Here is a 22,881-nt window from a genome sequence, read left to right on the forward strand (position 1 = left end):
GACCAGAAGACACAGGACAACAGCCAGACTACATCCACACCCTTGAGAACCCAGTACCTCGTGAAGGGGGTAAGATACAAGCCGCGGCCTGGCGGGACCCGAGCACCCCTCACCCCAGCTGCAGGCAGGAGGAGAGGAGTCAGAGCCGGGAGGGAGAGGGAGCCCAGGACTGCTAAACACCCAGCCCTAACCAACCGCACCGGAGCGCAGACACAGGGCACGCGTGGGGTGCTGGAAACTAGGGAAACAGGACAGTAAGACCTGTGAGCAGGTCCCCGCAGCCGGCACCCCAGGGACAAAGAAAAACAAGTGCTTTTTTGAAAGTCTTAAAGGGACAGGGACCCCACAGCTGGATGGAAGCGTCCCGGGACACTTAGCCCAGAAGCTGGAAATCCCGGGGTACTCCAGGTGCCCTAACCCCCTGGGCAACAGCTCTGAGACCCCCTCACAGCGATAAACAGCCCCCCCCTCCATTCCCCCTCTGGCGCCCCGCCATAGTAGAGCAACAGCCTGAGGCTGGCCATGCCCACAGCAAGGGAGCTTCCTCCATAGCAGCTGGACAAGAAACAGACACAGTCTACGCACAATTGCCCAACACAAGCCGCTAGGGGTCACTGTTGTCCAAGTAAAGAAAGGCCAGGAGCAAGTGGAAAAGGCCTAGGCTCTCCCAGCTAACAGATGAGTCAATAGCATACCACTGCATCTATCAACATGAAAAGGCAAAAAAAATTGATCCAGGCCAGGCTAACGCAGACACCTTCCACATCCTCTCCTGAGAAGGAATCTGGGGAAGTTGATTTAACCAACCTTCCTGAAAAAGAATTCAAAACAAAAGTCATAACAATGCTGATGGACTTGCACAGAAATATGTAAGAACTAAGGAGGGAGAATACAGAAATAAAACAATCTCTGGGAGGACTTCAAAGCAGAATGGACAAGATGCAAGAGACCATTAATGGACTAGAAATCAGAGAACAGGAACACAGAGAAGCTGATGCAGAGAGAGATAAAAGGATCTCCAGGAAAGAACGAATATTAAGAGAACTGTGTGACCAAGCCAAAAGGAACAAAATTCGCATCATAGGAGTACCAGAAGAAGAAGAGAGAGAAAAAGGGATAGAAAGTGTGCTGATGGACAGTGACTGTGAAGGGATATGTGGGGGGGACTTGGTGAAGGGGGGAGCCTAGTAAACATATTGTCTTGCATGTAATTGTAGATGAATGATGCCAAAGGAAAAAAAAAAGAAAAGAAAAACAAACACAGAAACTGGATTTGGGATGACTATGAACTAGTAGGACCAGATTTGAACGACTCTCAAAGGAAGAGTTTGACTGCTGAGGCTGTAGCCAGTGTTTCCCAAACTTCCTAATGTAAAGGATCACTTAAGTATTTTGTTAAAGATACTGGTTCCCAAGCCCCTATCCCAGACCTGCTGAAGCAGAGTTCTGAGAAGACTGAAAATCTCACACCTAGATAATGGTCATGATCTGAAAGTTTGGGAAAACAGTTATAGGCAAAAATGATGCCATAGAATATTAAGGGTGTGTGTGTGTGTGTGTGTGTGTGTGTGTGTGTGGTGTGGTGTGGTGGGTTTCTTTGGAAGGGGGATAGAAGAAAGGAGAAGAAAAGATGGTGATGTCCTGAATTTTTTTTTTAAAGAAAATGTCTGTATCAACATAATTTCTGATATTTCACTGTTGTAAACTAAATATCCAGCAATAAGGGAATGGCAAAATTAACTGTTGATGTAGTTAGTGAATTAAGGAATACTAATTGAATCTACATTATGATTCTAATAATATAAAACTGCATGCATATTGGTTAGGACTGGAAGGAAACATGGAAGAATGAAAATATGTTATATGTTAATTTGGTAAAATTCCAAATGATTTTTAGATTAAAATGTGTGATTTTAATTGGAAGGAAACTTAAAATTTAGGCTTTTCAAACGCTGAATATCACATAATATTCTTCAGAAGGCTAATGTTTTCCTTTGTACTCCACACTAAATTCATTCTCAGAGTAATTGGAATGGCTAAAGAAAGAGTTACTGGTGTACTGTAAAGGATATGTTCATGGTGAGAAATTACTAGCAGACTGAATTAATTCTTTGCTTTAGTCTTTATGGAAAACAGGTGTCAGGGAAATTTCTGTTTCCAGTTTTTCCTTTCAGACTGACAGTATTAAGTGTAAAAACAAATATTGGTAAATAGTATTTTTATTTTCTTAAATCCTGTATCTAAGAATATCAGAAAGCACTGAAGTCTATGATAAGATTATAGTGAGAATTAGTAACTTTCACCATGTATGATACCTCAAAAGATAATGAAGTTAGTGAACTATTTCTGATGTATTGTCAGGGTTGAGAACTAAAGAATGATAGAATGTTAGGAAAGCACTACCTTTCTTTATTTGTTGAAGTTTGTTTTACTAATATTACAGTCATAAGTTTATCCTAAGGGAGTAATCATGGATATGCCCAAAGATTGTGTTGCAAAGCATTCTGTATAATAGAGATCAAACCTAAATACTTAAAAAAAGGGTAAGTGCATAAATAATGATGAGATACTGTTACAGTGATTTCACTGTGCTATGTTACCATAAAAAATGATATGAAATCTTTTTATTATAGTTGACATGCAATAATATAGTAGGTTCAGGTATACAATATAATAGTTTGACATTTGTATTCATTATTCAGTTATCACCATGATAAATCTAACTGCTATCTGTTATCATACTAAGTTACTAACATATTATTGACTATAGTCCCTATGATACATTTTTCATCCCTGTGGCTTATTTATTTTATAACTGAAAGTTTATACTTTATCCCTGTTACTTATTTTGCTTATCCCTCACCCCACCTTCCTCTAACAACCACCAGTTTGTTCTTGGTATTTATGTGTCTATCTCTGTTTTGTTTGTTTTGTTTCTTAGGTTCCACATATAAGTGAAATCACATAACATTTGTCTTTCTCAGGCTTTGAGCATAATACCCTCAAAGACCATCCATGTTGTCACAGATGGCAAGATTTCATTCTTTTTTATGGCTGAGGAATATTCCTGTGTGTGTGTGTGTGTGTGTGTGTGTGTGTGTGTGTGTGTGTGTGTGCGATGGCGTGCGCGTGCCCACACGCCATGTCTCCTTTATCCATTCATCTATTAATAGATACTTAGGTTACTTCTATACCTTTGCTATTGTAAATAATACTGCATTGAATATAGGGGTGTGTATACCTTTTCAAATTTGTGTTTTTGTTTTCTCCTGGTAGGTTCCTAGAAGTGGAATCACTGGGTCATATGGTATTTCTATTTTTCATTTTTTGAGGAACTTCCATTCTGTTTTCCATAGTGGCTGTACCAGTTTACATTTCCACTAACAGTGCACAAGAATTCTCATTGCTCTACATCCTCCTCAACACTTGTTATTGCTGGTCTTTTTGATACTAGCCATTCTGACTGGTGTCGTGGTACGTCATTGTTGTTTGATTTGCATTTCCCTGATGATCAGTGATGTTGAACATCTTTTCATGTGTCTTTTGGCCATCTGTATGTCTTTGGAAAAATGTCTATTCAGGTCCTCTGCCCATTTTTAATCTAATTACTTGTGTGTTTTTTTGGTGGTAAGTTATGTGAGTTCTTTATGTATTTCAGTATGAACCCTTTGTTGGATATGTCATTTGCAGATACATTCTCTCATGCAGTAGCTTTCCTTTTCATTTTACTGATGGTTTCCTTTGCTGTTTAGAAGGTTTTAGTTTGATGTAGTCCCATTTGTTTATTTTTGCTTTTGTTTCCCTTGCCTGGGCAGACATATCCAGAAAAAAATTGCTGAGGCCAGTGTTTAAGAGTTACTGCCTAAATTTAGGTCTTTAATCCATTTCAAATTTATTTTTGTGTATGGTGTAAGAAAGTTATCCAGTTTCATTCTTTTGCATGTAGCTGTCCAGTTAGATATGAATATCTCTTAATGATACTTTTTATAACATTTGGTCAAATTAAAAAAGCAGATTATAAAACAAAGTAGTTACATGGATTCTACTCATGTTTATCTTTAGTGGACTATAGGTAGGTACTTTTAGAAAAATGCCCGGAAGGGGATAGACCAAATAGTGGTCATACATTTATAATTTTTAAATGAATATTATCTTAGAATAATTTAAAATGGTACATAGAAATAAAATATATAAAATTGTATTGCTTAGTTAATACCTTTAAAGTATCACTTGAATTTAGCAGTACACTTTACTGACACTAATAGAAACTCTTAAAGGTTTCTCAAAAACAAAATCAAAACTACTGTATCAAATAGGGAAGCAAATAATAATGATGTTGTATTCTGAATTTTAATGCAATGAAAAATAAACTTGCCAATTTCCTAATCCACTTGCTGATTCAAGCTAAAAAATCTCATTTTAAAAAATCACCTATGAATAATGTCTCACCAGTGAATAGAGATTACTTTTGCAATAATGCAATTTCAGTGGATGTGGTTATCATGGGATAATCACACCCCTGGGGTACAGCCTTGTGCCTGTAATCTCCCAGGAGTGTAATTATTTCATGATAACTGCACCCCCTGGTGATACGTTATTTCTATTATGAAATTCTTAGTTTAGTATATAAAGTAACTTACTTTGATCATTGGAAACTGCAAGGTTCTGTCAGAATGTTCCAGCTGTGAGATTTACAGAGACCAACTATAAGATTTACTTCTCCTTTACAAACTTAAATTAGGCAATCAAAATGCTTCTTTTGGCTAAGCTGGTTTAGAATATCTTTTCTACTGATAATATCATCATAACTTTATAAGTTTTCATCTACTCTAGGTACATCAAAATTATATGTAAAACTTGTTGGTCTTCAGTGATAGCTGAGTTTTTATAAAATATTTTTGTATTACAATATAATTAAATGGCTCACCTACCTGCCTTTTATCTGTACTCTATAGCCCTTATTCCTATCATTGACTGTTACCATCTGTCACTTACTCATGTTTTTAATGTGTACTGAAATTAAACATCATTTCTTTTTAATCCACAGTGGGAGTTTTCAACAAAGCAAGTGGGGTTTTATGTATGTTTTTTTTTTTGGCTTTCTTGAAAAATTTAATAGTTTAATAGTTACATTTATCTCTATGTCTCCCTCTTAATCTTTTTGTCTCAGTCTTGTTTGTGTTTTTTAAAAATAGACTTTATTTTTTAGAGCAGTTTTAGGTTCACAGTAAAAAATTAAGAGGAAAGGGCAGAGATTTCCCATATGCCCCATTCCCCCACAAATGCATAGCCTCCCCCATTATCAGCACCCCCCACCAGAACTCTATATTTGTTCCAACTGATGAACCTGCATTGTTACTTCGCTATCACCAAAAGTCCATAGTTTACCTTAGGACTTATTCTTGGTGTACATTCTATCGGTTTGGACGAATGTATGAGGGTTTCTATCCCCTATTATAGTATCATACGAAGTAGTTTCACTTCCCTAAAAAACCTCTCTGCTACGCCAATTCAATCCTCCCTCCTTCTAACCCCTGAGAGCCCTGATGTTTTTACTTCTGCCTTTTCCAGAAGATGATATTCAGATTGGCTTCTTTCACTTAGTAATATGTGTTTAAGGTTCCTCCATGTCTCTTCCTTGCTTATTAGCCCAGTTCTTTTTAGCACTGAATAATATACTATTGTCTGGTTGTACCACAATTTTTTGATCCATTTACCTGCTGAAAGACATCTTGGTTGCTTCCAAATTTTGGCAATTATGAATAAAGCTGCTATAAACATCCCTGTGCAGGTTTATGTGCTGTTATAAGTTTTCAGCTTCTTTGGGTAATTACTAAGGAACATGATAGCTGGACTGTGTGATAAGAGTGTTTCGTTTTATGAGACACTGCCAAACTATCTTCCAAAGTGGCTATACCATTTTGTATTCCCAATAGGAATGATGAGAGTTCCTGTTGCTCCATATCCTCATCAGCATTTGGCATTGTCAGTGTTATAAATTTTGTTCATTCTAATAGATATGTAGTAGCATCCCATTGTATTATTTTGCATTTCCCTGCATACTGTGTGTTGCATCTTTTCATAAACTTACTTGCCATGTGTATATCTTCTTGGTGAGGTGTCTGTTGAGGCCTTTGGCCCATTTTTTTAATTGGGCATTTATTTTCTTACTATTGAGTCTCATTGTGTATTTTCTGTACTTTGGATAACAGTCTTTCATCAGATGTGTCTTCTGCAAATATTTTCTCCTAGTCTGTGGTTTGTCTTTTCATTTTCTTGAGCAAGCGTTTTTTAGCAACTTTACTGAGTCATAATTTAGATACCACACAGTTCACCCATTTTAAATGTGCACTTCAATGGCTTTGAATTTGTATATCATAAAGTTGTACATCCATCACCAGTTTTAGAACATTTTTACTATCCCAAAGGAAACGTCACACCCCTCAGCCTTTACCCTCCACCTCCTGGTCTCCCCCATCCCTAGGTAGTCATTAATCTACTTTCTAGTTTTTTTGGATTGTGTATGCTAGACATCTTATATAAATGGAATCTTACAATGTATTAAGGAAAGTGGTTCTAATATCACCTTCTTTGTCTTTAAATTTCAAACTTGAACACAGTTAAAATTGCCTTGCTTTCCCCACCTATCCCATACAACTAGCTTCCATTGTCCTCTCTGTGGAGTCCGGCCATACCACCTTCATTTCACATTAGTGTGCCACAGTATGCACAGAGTATTGTTAACTAGGGAAGCTCACCCAAGCTGTGCAGAGTTTTTTATAAGGGTTTAGTTATATAGGCATAATTGACTGAATCATTGGCCATGTGCTTGAACTCAGTCTCTAGTGCCTCTCCTTTCCCCAGAGGTCAGGCTGATATCATGGGGCTCAAAGCCTCAACCCTCTAATTACATGGTAGGTCTTTCTGGCATGTCCAGCCTATTCTGGGTAATCTCCTTCATGTAACCTATCTAGGGGCTTGCCATAAGTCACTTCATTAACATAAACTATCAGGTCCCACCATGAATAATAAAGACACTCATATCACTGGAGAAATTTCAAGATTTAGAGGTTCCCTCCCAGGAACTGGGGACAAGGGCCAGCCAAATTCTTTATTAAACACAGTTGTATTTTCATTTGATTCAAAATATTTTTAAATTTTTTAAGAGTTCTTTAACCCATGTATTATTTACAAGTATGTAGTTTAACATCCAAATACTTCGGGATTTTCTACTTATCTTTGCTATTGATTTCTGGTTTAATTCCATTTTGGTTTGACAGCATTCTTTTTTTATTATTATAAAGTATCATTGATATACAATCTTATAATGGTTTCAGATACACAACACAGTGGTTCAGCATTCACCCATACTATCAAGTCCTCACTACATCTGTAGTGGTCACTGTCTATCAGCATAATAAAGATGCTATAAAGTCATTAATCATATTCTCTGTGCTGTACTACCTAGTCCCTATGACCTACCTATATTGTGATTGTGAATTATAGTGCCCCTCAATCCCCTTCTCCCTCTCTCCCCACCCGTCCTCCCATACCCCTCCCCTTTGGTAACCATTAGTCCCTTCTCAGTGTCTGTGAGTCTACTGCTATTTTGTTCCTTCTGTTTTGCTTTGTTTTTATATTCCACAAATGAGTGAAATCATTTTGTATTTGTCTTTCTCCTTCTGGCTTATTTCACTGAACATAATACCCTCTAGATCCATCCATGTTGTCAGAAATGGCAGGATTTCTTTTCTTTTTGTGGCTAACTAATATTCTATTATATATATATATATATGTACCACATCTTTATCTATTCATCTACTGGTGGACACTTAGGTTGCTTCCATATCTTGGCTATTGTAAATACTGTTGCAATAAACATAGGGGTGCATTTATCTTTTTGAATATGGGATCTTGTTTTCTTCAGGTAAATTTCTAGGAGTAGAATTACTGGGTCAAATGGTATTTCTGTTTTTAGTTTTTTTGAGGAACGTTCATAGTGCTTTCCACAATGGTTGAACCAATTTACATTCCCACCAGCAGTGTAGGAGGGTTCCCCTTTCTCTGCATCCTCCCCAGCATTTGTTGTTTCTTGTCTTTTGAATGTTGGCTATCCTCACTGGTGTGAGATGATACCTCATTGTAGTTTTAATTTGCATTTCCCTGATGATTAGCAATATTGAGCATCTTTTCATGTGCCTGTTGGCCATCGTAATTTCTTCTTGGAGAAGGGTCTGTTCAGGTCCTCCACCCATTTTTTGATTGGGTTATTTGTTTTCTGGGTGTTGAGGCAAATAAGTTCTTCATATGTGTTGGATGTTAACCCCTTATCAGACAATTCATTTACAAATATATTCTCTCTTCTCCCATACTGTGGGATGTCTTTTTGTTCTGCTCATGGTGTCCTTTGCTGCACAGAAGCTTTTTAGTTTGATGTAGTCCCACTTGTTCATTTTTTGTTTCCCTTGCCCAAGGAGATGTGTTCAGGAAAAAGTTGCTCATGTTTATATTCAAGAGGTTTTTGCCTATGTTTTCTTCTGAGAGTTCTATGATTTCATGACTTATATGCAGGTGTTTTATCCATTTTGAGTTTACTTATGTATATGGAGTTAATACAATAACCCTATTTCATTCTCTTACATGTAGTTGTCCAGTTTTCCCAACACCAGTTGTTGAAGAGGCAGTCTTTTCCCAATTGTATATTCATGGCTCCTTTACCGTATATTAATTGACCATATATGCTTGGGTTTATATCTGGGCTCTCTATTCTGTTCCATTGATCTTTGGTTCTGTACTTTTGCCAGTACCAAATTGTTTTGATTACTGTGGCTTTGCAGTAGACCTTGAAGTCAGGGAGCATAATCCCCCCAGCTTTTTTCATCTTTCTTAGGATTGCTTTGGCTATTTGGTCTTTGTGCTTCCATATGAATTTTAGAATTATTTGTTCTAGTTCATTGAATAATGCTGTTCATATTTTGATGGGGATTGCATTGAATCTGTAGATTTCTTTAGGCAGTATGGCCAGTTTGACAATATTAATTCTTCCTATCCATGAGCACAGGATGTGTTTCCATTTATTGGTGTCTTCTTTAATTTCTCTCATGAGTGTCTTGTAGTTTTCAGAGTAAAGGTCTTTCACCTCCTTGGTTAGGTTTATTCCAAGGTATTTTATTCTTTTTGATGCAATTGTTTTCCTGATTTCTCTTTCTGCTAGTTCATTGTTAGTATATAGAAATGCAACAGATTTCTGTGTATGAATTTTGTATCCTGCAACTTTGCTGAATCCAGTTATTAGTTCTAATCATTTTTTGGTGGAATCTTTAGGGTTTTCTGTGTACAATATCATGTATTCTATTAACAGTGACAGCTTAACTTCTTCCTTACTGAAAATTTGGATGCTTCTATCTTTTTGTGTTTTCTGATTTCCATGGCAAGGACTATGTTGAATGAAAGTGGCGAGAGTGGGCATCCTTGCCTTGTTCCCAATCTTAGAGGAAAAGGTTTCAGCATTTTACTGTTAAGTATGATGTTGGCTGTGTGTTTGTTGTATGTATATGGCCTTTATTTTGATGTACATACCCTCTATACCCATTTTATTAAAGAGTTTTTATCATGAATGGATGCTTTTCAGCATCTATTAAGATGATCATATGGTTTTTTTCTTTTTGTTAATGTAATGTATGATATTGATTGATTTACAAATATTGTACCATCCTTGCATCCCTGGAATAAATCCCACTTGGTCATGATGGATGATCATTTTGATGTATTTTTGAAGTTGGTTTGCTAATATTTTGTTGAGTATTTTTGAATCTGTTCATCAGAGATATTGGTCTGTAATTTTCTTTTTTTGTGGTGTTTTTGTCTGTTTGGTGTTAGAGTGATGCTGGCCTCATAGAATGAGTTTGGAGGTATTCCCTTTTCTACTTTTTGGAATACTTTAAGAAGGCTGAGTATTAGCTCTTCTTTCAATGTTTGATAAAATTCAGATGTGAAACCATCTCATCCAGGACTTTTGTTCCTAGGTAGTGTTTTGATTACCACTTCTATTTCATTGCTGGTAATTGGTCTGTTCAGATTTTCTGTTTCTTCCTTGGTCAGTCTTGGACAGTTGTATTTTTGTAGAAACTCCATTTTTTCTAGGTCGTCCAGTATATTGGCATATAATTTTTCATAGTATTCTCTAATCTTTGTGTTTCTGTGGTGTCCCTTGTGATCATTCCTTTTCGTTTCTGATTCTGTTCATGTGTGTATACTCTTTTTGTCTTGATAGGTCTGGCTAGGGGGGTTATTTATTTTGTTTATTTTCTCAAAGAATCAGCTCCTAGTTTCATTGATTCATTCTGTTGTTTTATTCTAAATTTTATTTATTTCTGCTCTGATCTTTATTATGTCCCTCCTTCTACTGACTTTGGGCTTCATTTGTTCTTCTTTTCTAGTTTCATTAATTGTGAGTTTAGACTGTTTATTTGGAATTGGTCTTATTTCTTGAGGTAAGTGTGTATTACTTCTACTTGCCTCTTAGAACTGCCTTTGCTGCATCCCACAGGTTTTGGGCTGTTGAGTTAATTGTTTTCATTTGTCTCCATATGTTGCTTAATCTCTGTTTTAATTTGGTCATTGATCCATTGATTATTTAGAAGCATGTTATTTAGCCTCCATGTGTTTGTAGGCTTTTTTGTTTTCTTTGTGTAATTTATTTTAGTTTTATATCATTGTGGTCTGTGAAACTGTTTGATACAATTTCAGTCTTTTTTAATTTACGGAAGCTCTTTTTGTGACCTAGTTTATGACCTATTCTGGGAAACATTCTATATACACTTGAGAAGAATGTGTATCCTGCTGCTTTTGAGTAGAATGTTCTGTAAATATCTGTTAGGTCCATCTGTTCTAATGTATTGTTCAGTGCCTTTGTTTCCTTACCTTTGTGTCTGGTTGGTTTGTCTATTGGTGTGAGTGGTGTGCTAAAGTCTTCTAAAATGAATGTGTTGTAGTCTATTTCCCCCTTTAATTCTGTTAATATTTGTTTTGCATATTTAGGTGCTTCTGTATTGGGTGCATAGATATTTATAATGGTTATAACCTCTTGTTGGACTGACCCCTTGATCATTATGTAATATCCTTTTTTGTCTCTTAATTTCTTTGTTTTGAAATCTATTTTGTCTGATATACCTACTGCTACTCCTGTTTTTCTCTCCCTATTATTTGCATGAACTATCTTTTTCCATCCCTTCACTTTTAGTCTGTGTATGTCCTTGGGTCTGAGATGAGTCTCTTATAGGCAGCATATAGATCGGTCTGTTTTTTTATCCATTTTGTCACTCTGTGTCTTTTGATTGGTACATTCAGTCCATTTACATGTAAGGGGATTATTAATAAATATGTACTTTTTGCCATTTAGATTTGTGGTTACCAGAGGTTCAGGGATAGCTTCTTTACTATCTAACAGTCTGTCTTAAATCACTGATTACTCTATTTCAAACACAGTCTAAAAGTACTTTCCCCTCCTTCTTCTTCTCCCTCTTCTACAGTTTATATATTGGGTGTCATTCTGCACTTTTTGTGTATCCCTTGACTGATTTTATGAGTAGTTGATTTAATTTCATACTTGCTTGGTAGTTAATTGGTCTACTACCTTTACTGTGGTTTTATTTTCTCTGGTGACAGCTGTTTAGCCTTGGGAACATTTCCATCTAGAGCAGTCCCTTAACATATCCTGTTGGGCTGGCTTAGTGGTGGTAAATTCATTCAGCTTTTGTTAATTTGAAAATTGTTTAATCCCTGCTTCAAATTTATATGATAATCTTGCCAAGTAGAATATTCTTGGTTGGAGGCCCTTTCATTGCATTAAATATATCCTACCACTCCCTTCTGGCTTGTAGTGTTTCTGCTGAGAAGTCTGCTGATAGTCTTATGGGGTTCCCTTTATGAGTAATCTTTTTTCTCTCGCTGGCTGCTTTCAGTACTTTTTCCTTGTCCTTGATCTCTGCCATTTTATATCTCTGCCATTAATTATAATATGTCTTGATGTTGTCTTTCTAGGGTTCTTTCTGAGCTTCCATGAACTTGGTGTCTATTTCCTTCCTCAGTCTGGGGAATTTTCAACAATTACTGCCTCAAAGACACTTTCCATCCTTTTGTGTCTCTCTTCTTCTTCTGGTACCCCTATTATGCAAATATTCTTCCATGTAAATTGGTCACACAGCTCTCTTATTTCATTCCTAGAGATCCTTTTTTCTCTTGTTTTTCAGCTTCATTGTTTTCTTGCTCCCTAATTTCCAGATCATTTACAACTTATTCAACCTGTGTAAGCCTACTATTAAATCCCTCCATTGTATTTTTCATTTCAGATATTGTATTTCTTCAGCTCTGAGCGACTCTTTTGGAGGTCAGGTTGTCTGTCTTTTTGTTGAGGTCCTCCCTTAATCTTGAATATTTTTCTTTAGATCTGTGAGCATGTTTATGACTTTCACTTTGAAGTCTTTGTCCAGAAGATTGGTGATTTCAGTTTCATTCAGCCATGTTTTGTCTTGTAGTTTTGTTTAGACCAAATTCCTCTGCCTCTTCATTTTTTTTAGTGTTTCCTATGGAATAATAGCTTTATAGAGGACTTTCCCTCTAGTGCCCAGAAGCTCAGTTTCCTGTGTGGGAGCCCCAGCTATTGGCGTGCAGTCAGCGGGGCACTTTTCTGTATGGCTTGTAGTGATCTGATTTCAGGTAGGCTGTGTGGGCTGTCAACTCATCGTGCGTGCAGGGAGAATACTCGGGGCTGTCCAGTTGGAGTTGCTATGGGTAGAGCTGCCCTCCACCCAACCTGCAGCAATGGTGGGGGCCACAGGTGAGCAGGACCCGGTGCCTGCCATAAGAAAGGAGCTCCCAGGGCTAGCTTCCACATACTTCCCTGGCTGGTCCAAAACAGCTGAGAAAGCTGGGAGGGTCTCCCCATGCCTACCCAGGAGCAAAGTTTGATTTTACTGCTGGCCAGTAGGCCACACACTGCAAGGAGAAGCTTCAGGGCTGCATTGCCAGCAAAAAGGGGATGGAGCATCTGGGGCTTCTGAGAGTTCCTAACCTGTTGCGCTGAGGGCAGGCTGGGGAGGTATTGTCCACCTGCCCTTTCTCCTGAGCAGAGAGCTCTGTGTAACCCTTGGCCCTCTGGCACCCCTCTCACTACTGGGAAGTCTTTCAGACTTCCCGCTTTGCTTTTGTCTCAGGGAGCTAGTACAGAATACCTGTTCTCCACAAGTGGCTGGAATCTCAGCCTCATCAGGTGTTCTTCCTGTCTTTGTTGTCGAGCCCCACTAATCACCAGAGCACCATGTAATGTGGGTTCATGTTCTGGGAGCAGATCTCCAGGGCCAGGTATTCAGTGGTCCTGGGCTCCTGCTCCCTCCCCACTCTATTCTGCTTCCTCCACCTGTGGGATCAGATAGGGAGAGGGTTTGGGTCCCACTGTATCACAGCTTTGCCACTTTACCCTTTTCTGTGAGGTGTTTTCCTCTTCCCCAGATGTAGATAGTCAGATCTGCAGTCTTCAGGTTGTTGTCCAGTTTAGTTGTGTTTGCTGTATTTTCATGTTCTGTGTGATTTTGGGAGGAGGTTTCTGACTTGCCTTCTTAACATTGCCATCTTTTTCCCAGAATCCCCTGAGAGCAATCTTTGTGTGATTTAAATTCTTTTACATTTATTAAGGTCAGTTATGTGGCCCAGAATATGGTCTATCTTGGTGAATGTTCCATATGAGCTTGAGAAGAATGTATATTCTGCTGCCATTGGATGAAGTGTTCTATAGATGTCAGTTAGATCCAGCTGGTAGGTGATGCTGTGCAATTCAACTAAATGCTGCTGATTTTCTGCCTGCTGGATCTGTCCCATTTCTGAATGAGGGGCATTGAATACTCTAACTTGTCCTTTGAAACATTTCTGTTGGTTTTGCCTCACATATTTTAGTGCTTTTTTTGTTAGGTACATACACATTTGAGGTTGTTGTGTCTTGTTGGAGATCAAACCCCTTTTTTTCAGTATGTAATTGTCTCTGCTTATCCTTGATAAATTTCTTTTTTCTGAAATTGATATACTTTGGCTTTATTTGATTAGTGTTAGCATTGTGTATCTTCCTCCATCACTTTACTTTTTCTATATCTTTATATTTAAAGTGGATGTCTTGTAGTTAGCATAAAATTGGGTCTTTTCTTTTAATCTGTTTTTGATTTGCTTAGAAATCTGCCATATTTGTAATTATTTCTATTTGTTGCTTCATTTTTTGTTTTGCTTTGTTGTTCTTCGCTCTTTTTCTGCTTTCCCGGGTTTTAATTGAGTATTTTGTGTGATTCCATTTTCTCTTTTATTAGCATACCAGTTATTCTTAGTTGTTGTTTTTATGTTAGTGGTTGTCCTAGAATTTGCAATATACATTTACAACTAATCTAAGTCCATTTTAAATAACACTATACCACTTCATGAGTACTGGTAGTACCTTATAACAGAGCAAACCAATGCCTATTTACAACCAGTTCCTTCCTCCTGTCCCATACAACATTGTTGTCATATTTTTCTCTTATCCATAAGCTATGATCATCTAGTATATTGCTGTTCTCATTTTGAACAGGATGTTATCTGTTAAATCAGTTAAGTAAAACATTTTTTCATTTATTCTTTCTCCAACGTTCTTCCTTTGTTGATGTAGATCTGAGTTTCTGATCTGTGTCATTTTCTTTCTCTCTGAAAAACTTCTTTTAATATTTCTTGCAAGGCAGGTCTACACTGGTGACAGTTTCCTCAATTTTTTTTTCTTTTTTGAACTGGAGGTGATTTTAATAGGATAACTTCATAAATATAATTGGGCTGTAAAACAATACAATGTGTTCTAAAATAATTTTTCTATTGAGTTAAATAAATTTTATCTATAAATCCTGGGACAACATGTTCATATTCACAAAATCTGAACAAAAAACACACACAACTTTCTACTTTAAATACAAGGTAATTTCAAAAATCCACTTTGAAGGGGACTGAGTTTTGGTTTAATTTTGCTTCCAATACCAAGTATAATTATGCAGTTATTCAAAGGTTGAAGTGTGTTACTTGTCTACTTAACGAAACACTGCTTCTGTGCTCTGAAATGAAGTTCTTTAGTCAAAGTGATAGTAAGGTTTAAAAAAAACACGAAAATGCATGTTGCATTTTCAGAAGGTTAGAATCATTTAAGTTCCAATTGTACCTGTACGTTTACAATTCTCCACACTTAGATTTTAAGCCATTTTATATCTGGACAATCTGGAGCACAATCAAGTGCATCTTAATGAAGTTTCTACTGATGTACTTAGAAATATGATTTACCAGCAGCTAAACAGCATCAATTCTTTATCAAAGATAAATGGTACTCTCTGGAAATAAAGACAATCCTTCAACAACTTTACTCCACTGAGTCAAAATATTTCCTAAGAGCTAAAGGAAATTTTATTCACATCTAGTAAAGTAACCAAACATAAAATCATTGCTGATTTTCAACTTTAGTAACTGATTGGCATTTCTCAAACAAGCTGTTTTCAATCCTCATAGTTGTTTAAAATCTTTGTATAGGTTTACTAATTTGTAATAGGTGTCATCATGAGAATAACAAGAATTAGTTAACTGTGACAGAAGGCTGACAAAGTGTTTCACACCCTTGAGTGATGCCACGAATGGGAGAAAAAAGCATTGCGAAAGGAGAGGACTGCAGGCCTACTTAAATTCTCATTTAAAACCAGCTACTCAGCCATTACAGGAGAGTTATCATCTCACTTCCAATTTCTTCCCCTCAAGAACAATTTGAATCTCTTTGGCATCCAAAGTCTCATAGGTCAGTAAAGCTTCTGCTAGGTTCTTATGCTCTTTTGCATGAGTCTTCAAGATATGTTTTGCTCATTCATATGAGTTCCTTAGAAGGATTCTGATTTCTTGTTCAATAGCAGATTGAGTTTCTGGACTCAGTTTCTCTTTATCGTTGTAGGTCATAACTCCAAGCTTTTCATTCATTCCAAATTTGGTAACCATCCACTTTGCTATTTAAGTTGCATTATCAAAATCACTGGAAGCTCCGGTTGTAATATGGCCAGTTCCAAATATAAGCTCCTCTGCCACTCGTCCTCTCACACTGACACCCATTTGAGCAAGGAGCTGAGCCCTAGTTTCATTCCATGTGTCATTCTCAGGCAACAGGGACACATGTCCCAATGTTGGCCCCTGCGGTGTGATTGTAGCTTTGTTGATAGGCTTGGCATCTTTAGTGTAATGTGCAATGATAGCATGACCAGATTCAAGATACGCTGTGATGGTTTTATTTTTGTTATCCATTTCCACTCTTCTACATTCAGGCCCCATTAAGATTTTAATTTTGGAAGACTCTAGCTCCTTCATGGTGACCATTTCTTTTCCATCAACAGCTGTCTTTAATGCAGCTTGGTTTACTAGATTCTCCAACTCTGCTCCAGAAAAACCAACAGTACCTCGAGCTATGATTTTTGGATCAACAGACTGATCAAACTTTATTTTATTGAGATACCATTTCAAAATTTCTGTTCGACCTTTTACATCTGGTCTTGGAACTGTAACTTGCATGTCAAAATGACCTGGACGTATTAATGCATTATCTAATGCCTCTGGGAAGTTTGTGGCTCCTATGATGATAACTCCTTCATTGGGTTTAAAACCATCCATCTCAGCAGGAAGTTGATTTATAGTCTGCCTTGAATATGGATGCATTGGAGATTCAGTTTGCTTCCCACCAACAGAATCTAATTCACCAATAAATGTAACACAAGGAGCATTTGCTTTTGCTTCCCTAAAAAGATTTCTTATACAGCTGTTTCCCACACCCACGAACATCTCATCAAATTCTCATCCAGAAGCTAGTAAAAGGGAACATGAGCTTCTCCTGCCACAGCTTGGGCAAGAAGTGTCTTTCCTGTCCCTGGTGGTCCAATTAAAAGAACTATTTTTGGAAGTTTACTTCCAAGCACAGTAAATTTTTTAGGGTTTTTCAAGAATTCAACAACTTCCTATAATTCTTGTTTAGCTTCCTCCACTCCTTTAACATGTTTGAAGGTGACATTTTTCACGTGGACAGGATCTACCTCAGAATCAAGCCCCGTCGTCTAGAAATGGACAGATAAAAATGGGTTTTTAAAGAATCCATAAATGCCAAAGAGCAGCAGGACAAAGAGAATCAGACGAGTTCTTCTGAGAGAATCATTGGTTTTTTTTGCGTTAGCGCCTGAGCTTTCAGGAAACTCTCTGCAAAACTAGTTTTTGCCAGAGTCCAGCTCCAGTGAGTCCAGGAGTCCCTGAAGGAGGAACGGCATTGGCGAAATGAATGAGGACACAGACACTAGCAAAGATACTAAGCCTGGCCTGTTTATTGACAGAAACCTCAAGCAATGTATAGGGGACTGGTTACATGAAATCATCATAAAATCATCATAAGGCATGTGTCATTCAGTGATATATGACTTACTCTACTTCTCAGAATGTTCCCCTGTTTTCCCAACTATGAAAGGTCATCATGTTTTCTTCTTCAAGAATTTTCTGTTGCTCTCATACCTTTAGATTCTAATCTCAGGTTAAATTTCTACAAGGTACCACAGTGTTTTCTGAATGTGTCTTAAAACTTGTTTAACTGGACTCTCACGTAGGCTTGCTGTGGGGTCATGTTTTTTCCATAGTTCCCTGAAACTATTTACAGTAGAATGAGCAGCATTCATTCCATTGATCTTGACTATAACTATGTGTACTGTAGTTTATATAGTAATGATTTATAAGGGAACTCTACCAAGATTTTTCCACCTACTTTCCTGACCCACGCCTCATGTAAGTCACCTCTTGTTTTTCCTGGGGGCCAAATTGGCCAGGGAGTTGTACTCTGAAGTCACCTGAACTTTATTCTATTTTCCAACCCAGGGATAATAACCCACCAGCCTGAGGGGAATGTGTAGGGTCACAAGCTGAGTTTTATGATTGCTTTATGACCCCTAACAGTCTTTTCTCTAGGGGCTTTTTCTGATTCATGAGGGCTGTTCAGACTCGGGAAATGGTCAAATTAAGCAACAGAAGAGATATCAGTAGCTTCCCCTCTGGAGGCCCGCTGTGCAGCATCCATCCACCGGCCTGCGGGGCTGTGCCATCAGGCAGGCGGAGTAGATCAGCTCCCGGCAAGTTTTAAACACATCTTGGTGAGCTTCAGATATGTTCTTGGTTTTCATGAGTTTGTCCAAACTCTCAACATCTGTTCCTCTGCCCCGCAAAAGAAACCCCTTCACAAATGATGGTGCTATATGCTGTGTTTATGCTAATCTTTCAGAGGTGGACTGCAGATGTCTTGTCCTTGATTTCAATGTTTTAAAACCCCGAGACTGTATGAAAACTGGCCAGTACTGAAGATCTGAACAAATACTTTTCAGAGTCCTTGAAGGTTGTCATGTTTATTTTCAAAGAAGGATTGTGCAGAGACATGAGATGTATGCCAATGGGAAGAAATGCTTTTGCCTTTACAAAATCCAGGAAGTAGACTGCCTACCAGTTAGTCAATCTGTCCAATTTTTAATTCAGGTAATCCAAGGTCCCTTAAGTTAAGTACAGGCTCATTGCTGGGAGCCTCATGGTCAGGAGCTACATCTCCATGCTGCTTTTGAGAAACTGATGCACCGACAGAAACAGAGGTGTCTTTTGGTGAATGGAAGGCACTGATGAGATGACTCGGGAACTGTAACATGGAAGAAGAGTCTGCGGCCATTCCAGGAGTCTCCCCGGCCTTTGGCACATTGGGTACTTCAGCATCTACGAAGGGGAAGTCAGATTCCTCAATTTTTTTAAGAAAATATTTTTCTTTTATTTTTGAAGGATAACTTCATTGGATACAGAATTCTATGTTGTGGGTTTTTTTCTTTCAACATTTTAAATATGTCACTCCACTCTCCTCTTGTTGCATGGTTTCTTAAGAGAAATATAGTATAATTTTTACAGTCTCTCCACTCTAGAGGCTCTTGCTTCTTTCAAGATTTTCTCTTCCTCTTCTATTTTCTGCAGTTTGAATATGAGATATCTAAGTGTAGTTTTTAGTATTTATCTTGGTGTTCTTTGAGCTTCTTGGGTCTGTGGTTTGGTGTCTCTCATTAGTTTTAAGAACTCTAAGCCATTATTATTTCAAATATTTCTTCTGTTCTTTTCTCTCTTCTAGTATTCCTCTTGAATATGTTACACCTTTTGTAATTGTTCTACAGTTCTTGGAAATTCTGGTGTCATTTTTTTTTTCATTTTCTTTTCTTTGGCTTTTTAGTTTGGGAAGTTTCTAATCACATCTTAAAATTCACTGATTCTTTTCTTAGCCATGTGGAGTCTACTGATGAGCTGATCAAAATGCAAAGTGTTATTTATTTCTAGCATTTCCTTTAGATTCTTAGAGATTTCCTCTAATTAATTATATTACCCATGTGTCCTTGCATGTTGTCAGCTTTTTCCATTAGAGCCCTTACCATATTAATTTGGTTATTTTGGATTCTCAATCTGATAATTCCTAACTCTCCTTAGCTGCGTCTGATTCTGATGCTTGCTTTGTCTGTCCAGACTGTCGTTTTGTCTTTTAGCATATTGTCATGTATTTTGTTGAAAGCTGGACATGATTACTGAGGTATATAGGCCTTTAGTGTGAGGTTTTATGTTTATTTGGCTAGGAGTTATGTTGTGTTTACTGTTTGCTATAGCTGTAGCTATAGATGGCAGAGGCTACAATTTCCTGCAGTGTCCTTGTCTGTGTCCCTCCTGTTACCTTTGGATTTCCCTAGAGAGTCCTTTAATAGAGTCTGAGCTTTGCTTCAGTTGTAGTCCCATGTCATTATAACAGGAACCCTATTGATGGTAAGACACAGAGAGTGGGGAAGCATTTTACAATACTGTGACCAGATCTCTTTGGTGAGCCTATACCTCTTGGCTATAACCTTCTTAGCTTTTCCCCCAACTTCTCAGTTTTTTTAACCCAGGTAGGTTGGGCTCTGGTCAAATAGTTTCCCTTGAGGGTTGCATTTGTTTAGGACACAAAATGCTCTGGGCGTATTTCAAAATAGTTACTTTTCCCTTTTCCCTTTTGGAGGGGAAGTACAAGGGATTGTTCTTTGATGTTCACTCTGAGAACCCAATGGGGATTCTGGAAATAAAACTCACAAAGAAGTATCCCTAGCAGCTGCTGGCTCCACTGGTGATTCCTGGCCCTAGCGAACTGTAATTCTCCATATCCCTAGTCTCTCTCATTTTTGGGGCAGTGTTTTCCCCTGTGACCTCAAATCTCTAATGGATCTAAGATTTGTTGATTTTCAGCTTTTTTCTTGTTTTGAGGATAGGAATACTTTTAAGTCCTTTATATATTGGACCAAAACCCAAAAGTTGTAAATGCAACATAAAAGTATTTGGAACTGACTCAACATGATAATGGTAAATTTCACATTTTTTACAAAAATAAGTTTCAAATTCAAAATGGTTCACTGGATAATCCTGACATACAAGTTTCTTTTTTCTTTATAACACCTAAGTCTGAGATCCAGCCATACTACAAATAGCTAAAATGATGATAGGTACTTAATGTTTCAGATGACTGTCTCCTTCCAGGCTTGGATACGCCATGGTTTTTAGTGTGCTTAAACAATATGAAAATGAATAAATAGCTTAAATTGAGGAACACACTACTTTACACTTGTTGCAAAAATTTGTTTGCAACAGTGCTTTTTTTCCTTGTGTAATTTTCCCTAACTCTTGATTTAATTTTCTTGAAGAATGTTACTCTGAGCTGTAGTACTAATAAAAGTTTTCTGCAGAACAGAGCTCCCACATGCTGTTCCTCCATCTTTTCATCAGCCTTTCATGTTGAAGGTATTTTTGTCTCTTGAGAACATGTTTGGGTAATTTAACAAAATAATTGTCTGATCGTAAACTTTGCTAAAAAAAACACATAGGAGCATGCTGAAGGGATTTTCTGTAGAAAGAAAGTTGATAAACTCAGTTGTCCTGGCAAATTCCAGTGAATCTGTTACAGAGTTCTCTTATATAACCCCTTGAAGAAGTTGACTCCCTACCAGCAAAGCTACTAAGATAGCCTCACATCTATGGCAGAATTTTTTTTAACCCCCCATCATAATTGTACTGCAGAAAAAGTGTTTATCAGAATTTCATTAAAACTAAGCTCCAAAAATATGCAGATATTAAAACTAAGAAATAAAGTTGACTTCAAAATGAAGAAGTGGAGTTAGGCACCATTTCTTTTATATGTACTTGATAAGTCAGGAACCTTTTTTTAATGCACATGGAAGCTGATTAGCTGAAAAGAAATATTGACCTATTAAAGAAGTTACTCAGTAAAATTTATCAAGTCATAGTGGTTCAAAGTCAAATGATGCTCTGGATTAGTACTTAAATTCTATTTTAAGTGATTATCAATGCTTAAGTCATTTCAAACTGCACTACTACTCAGTGACAAAATTTGTTGTTAGAGTGGCTGTGCCTTGAAATTCCATTGGCATTAATAAATTAATTGCAATCCTGTTCTGTTGTTAAATGAATGCTCTGTGTTGAAGGCATGTATAGTGCTAATGGAGGTTACACCTTCCATAATCTCAAAGGAGTATTATAATTCTCAGATCACAGTAATAACTCTCTTTTACATGACTCTTCCTGTTAACATCATTACATCTACTCAAGGTCTGCCAGCTTCAAATCAAGGAAATTAGGTAGCGATTCCCTAGGGAAAGAATGAATGAATGAAATGTAGTCCATCTAGTAAATACTAATTCTTCTACACAAATCTAATTTAATGAAATTAATGTGAACTTTCATTACATTCCACCCACTCAGAAAGCCCTACTTTTTACCTTTTCATAAATCCCATAAGAGTTTGAAAATAAAACTCAGTTTCTAGTTCTTTCCTGGAAAATATAAGCTTTTCTGAAACAGGCTGTGTCTTATTTACTTTTGTGTCACTAATGCCTTGCATAATATACATGCTTTTTATTAGTAAATAATAGTTTAGTGCATGGCTGCATGGAAAGGCTTTGCTCACTGTTCTGAACATCGTCATCATTTCTTAAAATACATTATAACACAAATTCATAGTTTATACTTTTCTTGTGTTCTTGTATGAACTAATTTTCCCAAAAAGATTATAAGCTCAAAGGCAAAAACCGTGTTCTCTATTCTCTTAGTACCCAGTGAGATATAATAATAAGCCCTCAATAATACATACTGATTTTTAAAATCACTTTGTGTTATATACTAGCAAAGAATGAGTTAAATTCCCTGCACAGGGTTCTCTCCATAGTTAGAGATATAATATAGAAATGTAGTTAGAGTCTGTAGTAAAACATACCCATTCAGTAATTAATGTTGACTGGTTTAAAATATCATATTTAACTTTTTTAAAAAAATAAAATGCACAGGTCTTAAGTGTAGAGTTTGAGTTTGACAAAGGTATACATTCATGTAACCAATGTCTCTGACAAGATGTAGTGCACCACCATCACCGTAGAAAATGTCATTCTCTGCCTTTCCAGTCGCCCTCCACCACCACAACCACTATTCTGATTTCTAACCTCATATATCTGTTTTACCTGTTCATAACTTCACAGAAGTAGAATCACATGGTATGTATTTTTCTGTGTCTGACTTCTTTAACTCAACATAATGTTTTTGAGGTTCATAGATGCATAACTTCTCAAGAGCATTCATATTCTCTTATTTAAAACATAGTGCTAACTTCTAATATTTCATGTTCATCACAACACAAATGATTTTTTCTGCTCTCTAGGACTATGAATTCATTTTATTATGACAGATGTATCATCAATACAATACTTGCATATAAAT

General features: G+C 37.1%; 1 protein-coding gene and 1 pseudogene across 2 annotated transcripts in view; one reads left to right on the forward strand and one right to left on the reverse strand.

Moving 5' to 3' along the window:
- Positions 1-22,881, forward strand: part of CIRSR (corepressor of RBPJ and splicing regulator) — a 77,759-nt gene that overhangs the window by 29,184 nt on the left and 25,694 nt on the right. The window lies entirely within an intron of this gene.
- Positions 14,210-21,652, reverse strand: LOC108406521 (ATP-dependent zinc metalloprotease YME1L1-like; annotated as a pseudogene).

This window comes from Manis javanica, chromosome 12 (assembly GCF_040802235.1).
Source record: "Manis javanica isolate MJ-LG chromosome 12, MJ_LKY, whole genome shotgun sequence".
Classification (NCBI taxonomy): domain Eukaryota; kingdom Metazoa; phylum Chordata; class Mammalia; order Pholidota; family Manidae; genus Manis; species Manis javanica.